At 45.6% G+C, this 11,117-nt stretch overlaps 1 long non-coding RNA gene across 1 annotated transcript in view; it reads right to left on the reverse strand.

Annotated features, from left to right (window-relative positions):
* Positions 1-9,626: 9,626 nt before the first annotated feature.
* LOC102377189 overlaps positions 9,627-11,117 on the reverse strand; it is a 12,708-nt gene continuing 11,217 nt past the window's right edge. The window contains exons 3-4 of the long non-coding RNA XR_324244.1: positions 10,363-10,518; positions 9,627-9,696 (exon numbers count right to left, since the gene is read on the reverse strand). This is a non-coding gene — a long non-coding RNA (uncharacterized LOC102377189). The remainder of the gene's footprint in view (positions 9,697-10,362; positions 10,519-11,117) is intronic.

The raw sequence follows: 11,117 nt of genomic DNA on the forward strand, positions 1-11,117 counted from the left end.
TCAGGGTGATATTATATATTACATATAGACCATACTAAGGGCACTTAAAATGCAAGCGTCCATTAAAGCTCATTAACTCATGCTAAGTGCTCTCTGAGGGTTTCAAAGTTATGTCACTTCAGGTTAGGATCAACTCTGGGCTGTGCTCCCTAGGTCATGTTAGGATAACTTCACTCTGCTCCATGGAGATACTGCGAGCAATCAGGAGTCCTCCAACAAACCAGGATGCATGGCTCCCAGCCCCTTCACTCCCCACCAGATCAGGGATAGAACTCAGGTGTTTTGGCTACCAGCCATGTCGCTGCTCACCAGCCCTCGAGTGGCAAATCAGAGCTGTGCAGGCAAGAAACAACACTAACCCTTAACACAAGACTGCTTACAGCATGTTCTAACTTTAGAATAATAGAATCATAGAAAATGAAGGTTGGAAGGGACCTCAGAAGGTCATCTAGTCCAACCCCCTACTCAAAGCAGGACCATCCATCCCCAACTAGATCATCCCTGCCAGAGCTTTGTCTAGCCAGATCTTCAAAACCTCCAAGGGTGGAGAATCCACCACCTCTCTAGGTAACCTGTTCCAGGGTTTTACTACCCTCCTAGTGAGAAAATTCTCTGATATCTAACCTAAACTTTCCTTGCTTCAACTTGGGATCATTGCTTCTCATTCTGTCATCTGCCACCACTAAGAACAGTCTAGCTCCATCCTTTTTTGAACCTCACTTCAAGTAGTTGAAGGCTGCTATTAAATCCCCTCTCAGTCTTCTCTTCTCCCAGTTCCCTCAGCCTCTCCTCATAAGTCATGTCCCCCAGCCCCCAAACTTTAACACCTCTTACCATTCCACAGATTTAGTATAGCCTAAGTGCAATGTGTAACTTTATCCCCGTGACTTAGTGATCCATTATTAAGCACCAAGGCAACAAAGTACCAGCAAATACGAGCTAGAACCCCAACTGAAACATGCATTCTTCAAAACCAGCGGTGAGCTAACAAATTTCCTAAAATTCAAGGATACGCTGACTGACATTCAAGCAACAAGAAATGCTTCAATGCTATCAATGGTGCAAACAGAAGTTCAGCTCCCAGCTGCAACTCAGAACCATTTCTGCAAAGCGTTCTGACCTTTGGACCAGAGAGATGACCTCAGACCAGAGAGAAGTTCACTGTTGGTTTCAGGGAGGAGGGGAATCTAGCTGGCAGCCTGCAGACATGTTCCCATAGCACTGGCCATGGCTCTCTGCTGGTGCTCCCTGTTTTTGGAATAGGTGTGGGGAAAGGCAGCAGACGGAGCTAATTCTTGGGGCTCCCCAGCTGGTGCTGAAAGGTGGGGTGGGTGAATTGTAGCCCCCGACCTTAGATGGCTCCAATATACCCACCTCACACTCCAACAGGGCTGAACACCCCCAGACTGAACTCCCTCCTCTCTGTTTCCTGCCTCCCATTCTGAAAACAGTGAAAGCCTGGGAGCTCTGCAGCCACAAGTTACAAAAAATGCTACATTTTGAAATGTCCTTATCTAATACCTTATGCAATGAGGGGTCAGATTTTCACCCAATCAGCCATTTTTGAAGCTGTCTGCAGCTTTGCAGTTGTGTTTGGTCACAGCTATAAACTGTTTTCTGTGACCAGATCAGGCAAAAATTGTCACTTCTGTTTATATATGGTACCCTCACTAATACTGCTGTACCAATCAAGGCAACCAATGGACAGTGTCTTTTGCAAATGTTATTCAACAAAAAAAAGAACAGTTTATTATTAATTATCTGACTTACCAAAGTACCTAGAACAGAGAGAGGTGATTGTTAATCCTTCTAGTCTGATGTCAGGCATAAGGCATGGTGCACTTTATATATATCAGTATATACAACAAGTGCTGTATATGAGGGGTGTGTGTGTGTGTGTGTGTGTACACGCTCATGCATGCACATGTAGAGAGAGGGGCAAGGATTTCTTACAGTGATCTCTTTTATTGCAACAACAGCACAGTTGGGATAGAGTTAAACCAGCTTTCAAATGCAAGACATTCTTCATCAGGTACACACACAACTAGTATAGTGTCTGATGGAGTGAGCTGTGGCTCATGAATGCTTATGCATCTCTGATTCAGTCAGTCTGCAGAAAGCACCTGGAGCCCAAGTCAGGAACCAGGACCCAAAGCTTCCTCACTAAAAAATTAATGATGGAGACAGTCCTTTTGGAATGACTGTAAACATGAAGCAACATCTGGATGAGGAACAAGAAATTATAGTATGGGGGTGGGCTGTGAAGTTAAAAAAAAGGTCAAGGCAAGTAGCTAGTGTTTGATAAAGGAAAGAAGGCAGAGGTGGAGGGATTCAAAATGTGCATCTTTTACCACACAGCTAAGTTAGATTTTTGGTATCCACATCTTCTCACCTGCTCTGAACAGAGATGTGAGCATCCCCATCAGAAAGCCATATCCAAAACAGTCAAACTTGTGAGCATTGTTAGCAGAATTATTGAGCTAAATTACCGAGTCTTCATTATTCCTGCACTCATAGGCCATGTCCAAATGAGTGCGGACATGCAGTATGTGGCATCGCAGACCCATCTGCAGCACCACATACAGCACACACAGAGATTCCCTGAGCTGCTACCTTGCAGTGTTCAATGATCTTAAGATGGGAGTGTCCACGTGTTAAAGCAGGAAAAAATGAGTTAAATGCCCTCTGGATGTTCCAAAGTTACACCTCTTCAGGGAAGGATTACCTCCTGTCAGTTAGGCAACTTATGTTGCAGTAACATCAGTTTGTTCCATGGGTCCAACACCAGTAACTTGTGGTCCTTCAGAATCCCAGGATGCACCACTCCCAACATTCCCCCTCCACCACCCTATGTGGATGATCTGTCATCCAGACATCTACTGCCCCAGAATGATAGAGATGCAGGGAGAGCTGGGCAACTGCAGGTGAGTGGGAGCTGGGGGCTGAGGTAAGCAGGGAGTCACCAGGGTGCCACAAGGTGAGGGTGGGTGAGCCGGGAATGGCTGGAGAGCCTGAGTCAGGCAGTTGTAAGACAGACTTGGCAGCTCCTTGTCCCTGCTCACTAGCTCTTTAGTGGCACATCAGAGCTATGCACATTAGAGAGGGTATTGACCTTTAACATGCGAGTGCTCACAACACGTGCTAATTTTAATATTTCCTAACATTCCTTGGTGTTATCATGTCTAAACTGTAATGTGTAATAACACCCTAAGAAGGCTAAATTAAAAACATAAGGCAGAGCTAGGGTTAACTGCAGTGAGAGGCATACTCAAAGAGAATGTCAAAGGGACAACTGAGGAGAATGATCTTTGTGGCAGTGTTCTGGACAGGTTACATTTGTAAAGGTCAGAGAAAAGGAGCTTCCCACATTCCTATGGCAAGGCTGAATGAGTGGAACTTCTATTTTCCTCAGCATTTCTGAAAATCTGTGTTAAAAACTCCCACCTGCTGTGATGGATTTCAGAGTGTATCAGCAGGGAGGCTGAAATGCCATTTGCCATCCACTATATGCTAACTGTGGTGGCCCATTCTGCGTGCAAGGAATGCTACTGCATCCAATTCTAGGCTCCACAGTTTAAAAAAGAATGTGGAAAAGCTTGAGAGAGTGCAGAGGAGAGCCACGCGTATGATCGGAGGGCAGGAGACTAGGCCTTATGATGAGAGGCTGAGAGCCATGGGACTCTTTAGCCTGGAAAAGAGCAGGCTCAGGGGCCACCTGGTAGCTGCCTACATGTATATAAGGGGTGGACATCAGGATCTGGGGGAATGCCTGTTCACTAGAGTACCCCAAGGAATGACAAGGTTGAATGGTTATAAACTCCTCCAAGACCCTTTTAGGCTGGACATAAGGAAAAACTTCTTTACTGTCCGAGTCCCCAAGGCCTGGAATAGACTGCCTCCAGAGGTGGTGCAAGCACCTACCCTGGACTCTTTTAAGAAACATTTGGACACCTATCTTGCTGGGATCCTTTGACCCCAGCTGACTTCCTGCCCCTGGGGCAGGGGGCTGGACTCTATGATCTTCTGAGGTCTCTTCCAGCCCTGATGTCTATGAAATCTATGAAATGTGAAATATCCCAAATTTTGCAAATAAGTAGACATGGAGTTCTTCAACAGTATATTCACTAACTTCATTTTCCTGGCAACAATGAAAGCTATTCCAGTGGCTGCTACTAGCTACAAACCAGCCCACTTGGCAACGACAGCAAGTTGTTTTTCACAGTTTACTCAGCAATCATTAGTTAACAGTTTTCAGTCACTGCCAGTGAGACTGGAGTTGAACCATTGACTGACAGAGACATAATTTTTATAGGAAGTCATGCATCAGAAAAAAGGGTTTACACTAAAAGGCTTCCTTGGTCATCTCTAGGGTATCACTAACACATCTTCAATAGTACTTGCATAACAAGTTCTCAGCAGTGGTTCAGGCTTACAGTCCCACCTCACCACCAGAAACAGATCTGAAAGAAATACATTTGAATTGTTAACTCTGCCTCAGATAAGCAACTCTCTGCCATTAGGTGCTGTTCATGTGCCTTTGTGGACATTTTTCCTGTTTCTCTTTACACTGCATTTTCCCCTGTCCCTTTCATCATAGTTCCCCTCTTTTCCTCTTTCAGGAACCTGCATGTAGAGTTTGGTTTGGTACTTCCAGGATGAACTAGCATGTCCAAATCCACCTTGCCCTGACACCTGGAAAAGCAAATGTACCTTGAATGTGTCCGTAAACCATGAATGAAACAATTCCATTTGTAGCTAAGTGGCTTTCGCAAGAAAGTTCATCTTTGCTTTTATTTTTCTGATTTCAGAGAACATCAGTTTCAGTTCAAACCATAAAACCCAAACAAGTTTTTAAATAGACAACAAAAAAGACACCCAGCTCTGTAATATGAAAACTATATTTTTTATGTGTACCTGATTAGATCCTGAAGCTTGTTGGCTCTGGCTATTTATTGTGTGCTGGACACTTCCCTTGAGCTTGGAATTATTTTACTTGCCTATTAAAAAAAAAGAGAGAGAGGTTCATATCATGCCAATTTTTCATGGTGAATTTATTCAACAAAATGTCCTGCTTTAGCTGAAAAGCAGGCTGAAAGGTTTGTCCAAGATCAGTCATAAAATGAAATGCTGCCCAGACCATAACAGATATGGCAAGGGTGGTTTTTGATAGAAGACAATGGGCTCCAATTGCTTAGCAGACTTTAAAGATATGCAACCAGGTCAAAATGTCAACTTTGAACTAAAAACTTAAGTGTCAACATTTAAAAGCAAGAAACCCACAAAAAATGACTGTCATGAAGAAACTGAAAAGCACTTCTGATGCGTGTTGCGTAGCTCTGCTGAGAACCGTTATCCACTAAGTGGATAATCATCATCCACTAAGATGACGATTATGATGATTTTTGCACCACTGAATTAAATATAAAAGAAGTGAAAGGGAAACTTTCAAGGTAATCTAATGACCAGATTTTGTCTCTTGTGTTATATAGATTCTGCTTTGCAGTTGTTAACCTGCCATCTTGTGGAAGGATCTGGAGGCACAGCATCCTGCATCCTAGCAGAGACCCACGCTCTTCAGTGAGATTTGAAACTGACAGGAAGTCCCTCCTAGGAGAATTCTTTTGCAGAGTTAGGACGCCAATTAGAAAATAATAGACACTTACCTGAGTGCTGTGGTTTTATCTTAAATCTTGCAATATGTGATGTTTTCCTTAGATCTGTAGATCCTATAGTCCTCTTAGGTGTAGAGGGTCATTTTTTTTTAAATTGACTATCGAGCCCACAGGGTTGTAGAAAAAACTTTGAAAATTTCCTACACACTGAAAAGCCAGGAGGCAAATTTTAAAAAAGGGAACAAACAGAAAACCAAAATCCCACCCCCTCCCCCTGGTTTTTTCAAGCTATCTCACAATTTTTAAGGTAGCTTAGTTCAGGGGACACAGGCAAGAGGCTGATACATATTCAGTCATAAGTCAGATCAAGTTCTTTTCCACATTTATGCAGATTTTTTAATTTTACTCAGTTGACTTAAAAAAAAAAAAAAGACTAATGTGTTAAAAGGTGAGAAACAGATGTGCTGATAAGACTGATCTCACTTTCCTAATCTGGTCACATGGAACTAGAGTTACAAAATGCTGCCCCACTGTGTGTCAGTCAGTGGGTGTGTCTACACATGCAATTAGTGCTATACAGGTTTACTTTGCAATAATTTACTGTGGAGCCAACCTGTCCTGGGCAGGCATCTACACATGTGGCCATTTGAGAGCAGATTTTGCTCCTCATGGCACTAGCTTGCTCCTGGCCTCCTTGACCCTGCACTACCCGCCATAAAACAGACAGGGGAAGCTGGAGTCTGATCATGGCTGCCTACAGCTCTTTAAAGGCACCTGCCACCACACTGCTGCTGCCCAGCCCCTGTGCTGTCACCTAGACTGTGCCAGGGTTGTCAATGACATGTACGTGGATGCCACCCCTGGTGCCATCTATGAGCTCCAGGGGCTGCAGCCCCACAACCTGTGGGCCCACCGGACCAGCCAGGACTGGTGGCTGTACATAATCCAGAGCATGTAGGATGACGAGCAGAGGCTGGAGTCATTCTGCATGACCTGGGCCACCTTTGAGGAGCTCCTTGATCAGCGGGAATGAGGCCACCACCATATGGCTGCCCCTCCCTGAGGTCACCCAGCTGGCCATTGCCCTGCTCAAGCTGGCCCCACCTGCCAGCTTGTGCTACATCAGCCACCACTTTGGTGTGGGCAAGGCAACTGCTAAGGAGGCCATCCCAGAGGTTTGCAGCACCCTCCAAGACATGCTGGGGCACACCGTGCTCTGGGTCCATGACCCCTTGGAGGTGGTGGTGGGGTTTTGCACCCTGGTCTTCCCTCAGTTCATCATGGCCCTGGATGGGATCCACATCCCCATCACCTGCCCACCCCATGGGGACTGCCCCTACTACAGCTGGTGGGGCTTTCACTCTGTTTGCTGCAGGCCATCATTGATCATCATGATGCCTGTCCCTAGGCAGTGCCACAATTCCTGTGTCTTCCACCACTCCACCTTGCCAGCTGTGGTGGAGGACTGGTGCTTTGTGCCAGGGCTGCCAGGCCTCCAGCTGGGTGAGGTGATGGTCCTGCTTCTCCTCATTAGAGACCCTTCCTACCTGCTCCTCCCCTGTCTCATGTGGCCCTACACTGGCCAGCTGGACCCCTACCATATTTCAACAGGTGCCTGGGTCAGACCCGCACGCTGGTGAAATGCGCCTTCAGCTGCCTGAAGGGATGCTGGCACACCCTTACTTCTCAACCCAAGGTCACAGAGATCAGCATCGCCCATGTCATTGTTGCAGCCTGTGTACTGCATAACATCTATGAGACCTGGGAGGAGCTCTTCTGTGAGGCCTGGGTGGAGAATCACAGTAGGCAGAGGACACCTGGCACTGGCAGCTGCATCAGCAAAGGGACTCCTCCCCACTGAAGCCCTAGGCAAGCGACACACCCAACAGTGGAGGCCAGGATATAGAGTATGAGAGGTGCTGGTGGACCACCTATTCCTGCACTCCCCACTGTAGGCCACCTGAACAGATGGCCGCAGACCCCAGCCCCACTGTGCACCCCCAGCACCACACTCATTGTGGACAGTTTTCTGAAAAGCACCTTATTCCTTTCTGCAAACACAGACCCCCATCTCCACTTCCACCCTACAACAGCCCCTGTCCCCCTTCCTCCCCAACAACTGATCCCCTCCGCCTTCCCTCCGACCCACAGAGCCCCTCCACTCACCCACCCCACCCACCACCAATAAAGCTCTTTCTTCTCCTTGAGTACTATGTACAGGGCTCTTTGTACTCCCAGGGTGGGAGGCAGTAGGGTGGGAACATCTAAGTGGGAAGAGCCCAGGGACAGGAACCCAGCACCCCAGCCTCTGGCCACACCACTGCAAGGTGGGTCAACTGGAGTAGGCACCACCCCACTCACACATGTCTGGCCCAGGTCCTCCAGAGCAGCAGCAGAGGGCAAACTGGGCTGGGTATTGCTCCTCCTGCCTCTGGTGGGGATCAGCTGTAGAGGGACAGGGGGAAAGCGCTGCTGCAAGAGCAGGCTGCTCGTGTGTGTGTGTGTGTGTGTGTGTGTGTGTGTGCTCCCACCTGCTGTGATGGATTTCAGAGTGTATCAGCAGGGAGGCTGAAATGCCATTTGCCATCCACTATATGCTAACTGTGGTGGCCCATTCTGCGTGCAAGGAATGCTACTGCATCCAATTCTAGGCTCCACAGTTTAAAAAAGAATGTGGAAAAGCTTGAGAGAGTGCAGAGGAGAGCCACGCGTATGATCGGAGGGCAGGAGACTAGGCCTTATGATGAGAGGCTGAGAGCCATGGGACTCTTTAGCCTGGAAAAGAGCAGGCTCAGGGGCCACCTGGTAGCTGCCTACATGTATATAAGGGGTGGACATCAGGATCTGGGGGAATGCCTGTTCACTAGAGTACCCCAAGGAATGACAAGGTTGAATGGTTATAAACTCCTCCAAGACCCTTTTAGGCTGGACATAAGGAAAAACTTCTTTACTGTCCGAGTCCCCAAGGCCTGGAATAGACTGCCTCCAGAGGTGGTGCAAGCACCTACCCTGGACTCTTTTAAGAAACATTTGGACACCTATCTTGCTGGGATCCTTTGACCCCAGCTGACTTCCTGCCCCTGGGGCAGGGGGCTGGACTCTATGATCTTCTGAGGTCTCTTCCAGCCCTGATGTCTATGAAATCTATGAAATGTGAAATATCCCAAATTTTGCAAATAAGTAGACATGGAGTTCTTCAACAGTATATTCACTAACTTCATTTTCCTGGCAACAATGAAAGCTATTCCAGTGGCTGCTACTAGCTACAAACCAGCCCACTTGGCAACGACAGCAAGTTGTTTTTCACAGTTTACTCAGCAATCATTAGTTAACAGTTTTCAGTCACTGCCAGTGAGACTGGAGTTGAACCATTGACTGACAGAGACATAATTTTTATAGGAAGTCATGCATCAGAAAAAAGGGTTTACACTAAAAGGCTTCCTTGGTCATCTCTAGGGTATCACTAACACATCTTCAATAGTACTTGCATAACAAGTTCTCAGCAGTGGTTCAGGCTTACAGTCCCACCTCACCACCAGAAACAGATCTGAAAGAAATACATTTGAATTGTTAACTCTGCCTCAGATAAGCAACTCTCTGCCATTAGGTGCTGTTCATGTGCCTTTGTGGACATTTTTCCTGTTTCTCTTTACACTGCATTTTCCCCTGTCCCTTTCATCATAGTTCCCCTCTTTTCCTCTTTCAGGAACCTGCATGTAGAGTTTGGTTTGGTACTTCCAGGATGAACTAGCATGTCCAAATCCACCTTGCCCTGACACCTGGAAAAGCAAATGTACCTTGAATGTGTCCGTAAACCATGAATGAAACAATTCCATTTGTAGCTAAGTGGCTTTCGCAAGAAAGTTCATCTTTGCTTTTATTTTTCTGATTTCAGAGAACATCAGTTTCAGTTCAAACCATAAAACCCAAACAAGTTTTTAAATAGACAACAAAAAAGACACCCAGCTCTGTAATATGAAAACTATATTTTTTATGTGTACCTGATTAGATCCTGAAGCTTGTTGGCTCTGGCTATTTATTGTGTGCTGGACACTTCCCTTGAGCTTGGAATTATTTTACTTGCCTATTAAAAAAAAAGAGAGAGAGGTTCATATCATGCCAATTTTTCATGGTGAATTTATTCAACAAAATGTCCTGCTTTAGCTGAAAAGCAGGCTGAAAGGTTTGTCCAAGATCAGTCATAAAATGAAATGCTGCCCAGACCATAACAGATATGGCAAGGGTGGTTTTTGATAGAAGACAATGGGCTCCAATTGCTTAGCAGACTTTAAAGATATGCAACCAGGTCAAAATGTCAACTTTGAACTAAAAACTTAAGTGTCAACATTTAAAAGCAAGAAACCCACAAAAAATGACTGTCATGAAGAAACTGAAAAGCACTTCTGATGCGTGTTGCGTAGCTCTGCTGAGAACCGTTATCCACTAAGTGGATAATCATCATCCACTAAGATGACGATTATGATGATTTTTGCACCACTGAATTAAATATAAAAGAAGTGAAAGGGAAACTTTCAAGGTAATCTAATGACCAGATTTTGTCTCTTGTGTTATATAGATTCTGCTTTGCAGTTGTTAACCTGCCATCTTGTGGAAGGATCTGGAGGCACAGCATCCTGCATCCTAGCAGAGACCCACGCTCTTCAGTGAGATTTGAAACTGACAGGAAGTCCCTCCTAGGAGAATTCTTTTGCAGAGTTAGGACGCCAATTAGAAAATAATAGACACTTACCTGAGTGCTGTGGTTTTATCTTAAATCTTGCAATATGTGATGTTTTCCTTAGATCTGTAGATCCTATAGTCCTCTTAGGTGTAGAGGGTCATTTTTTTTTAAATTGACTATCGAGCCCACAGGGTTGTAGAAAAAACTTTGAAAATTTCCTACACACTGAAAAGCCAGGAGGCAAATTTTAAAAAAGGGAACAAACAGAAAACCAAAATCCCACCCCCTCCCCCTGGTTTTTTCAAGCTATCTCACAATTTTTAAGGTAGCTTAGTTCAGGGGACACAGGCAAGAGGCTGATACATATTCAGTCATAAGTCAGATCAAGTTCTTTTCCACATTTATGCAGATTTTTTAATTTTACTCAGTTGACTTAAAAAAAAAAAAAAGACTAATGTGTTAAAAGGTGAGAAACAGATGTGCTGATAAGACTGATCTCACTTTCCTAATCTGGTCACATGGAACTAGAGTTACAAAATGCTGCCCCACTGTGTGTCAGTCAGTGGGTGTGTCTACACATGCAATTAGTGCTATACAGGTTTACTTTGCAATAATTTACTGTGGAGCCAACCTGTCCTGGGCAGGCATCTACACATGTGGCCATTTGAGAGCAGATTTTGCTCCTCATGGCACTAGCTTGCTCCTGGCCTCCTTGACCCTGCACTACCCGCCATAAAACAGACAGGGGAAGCTGGAGGCTGATCATGGCTGCCTACAGCTCTTTACAGGCACCCGCCCCCACCCTGCTGCTTCCCCGCCCCTGT

This window comes from Alligator sinensis, unplaced genomic scaffold (genome assembly GCF_000455745.1).
Source record: "Alligator sinensis unplaced genomic scaffold, ASM45574v1 scaffold1131_1, whole genome shotgun sequence".
NCBI classification, from domain to species: domain Eukaryota; kingdom Metazoa; phylum Chordata; order Crocodylia; family Alligatoridae; genus Alligator; species Alligator sinensis.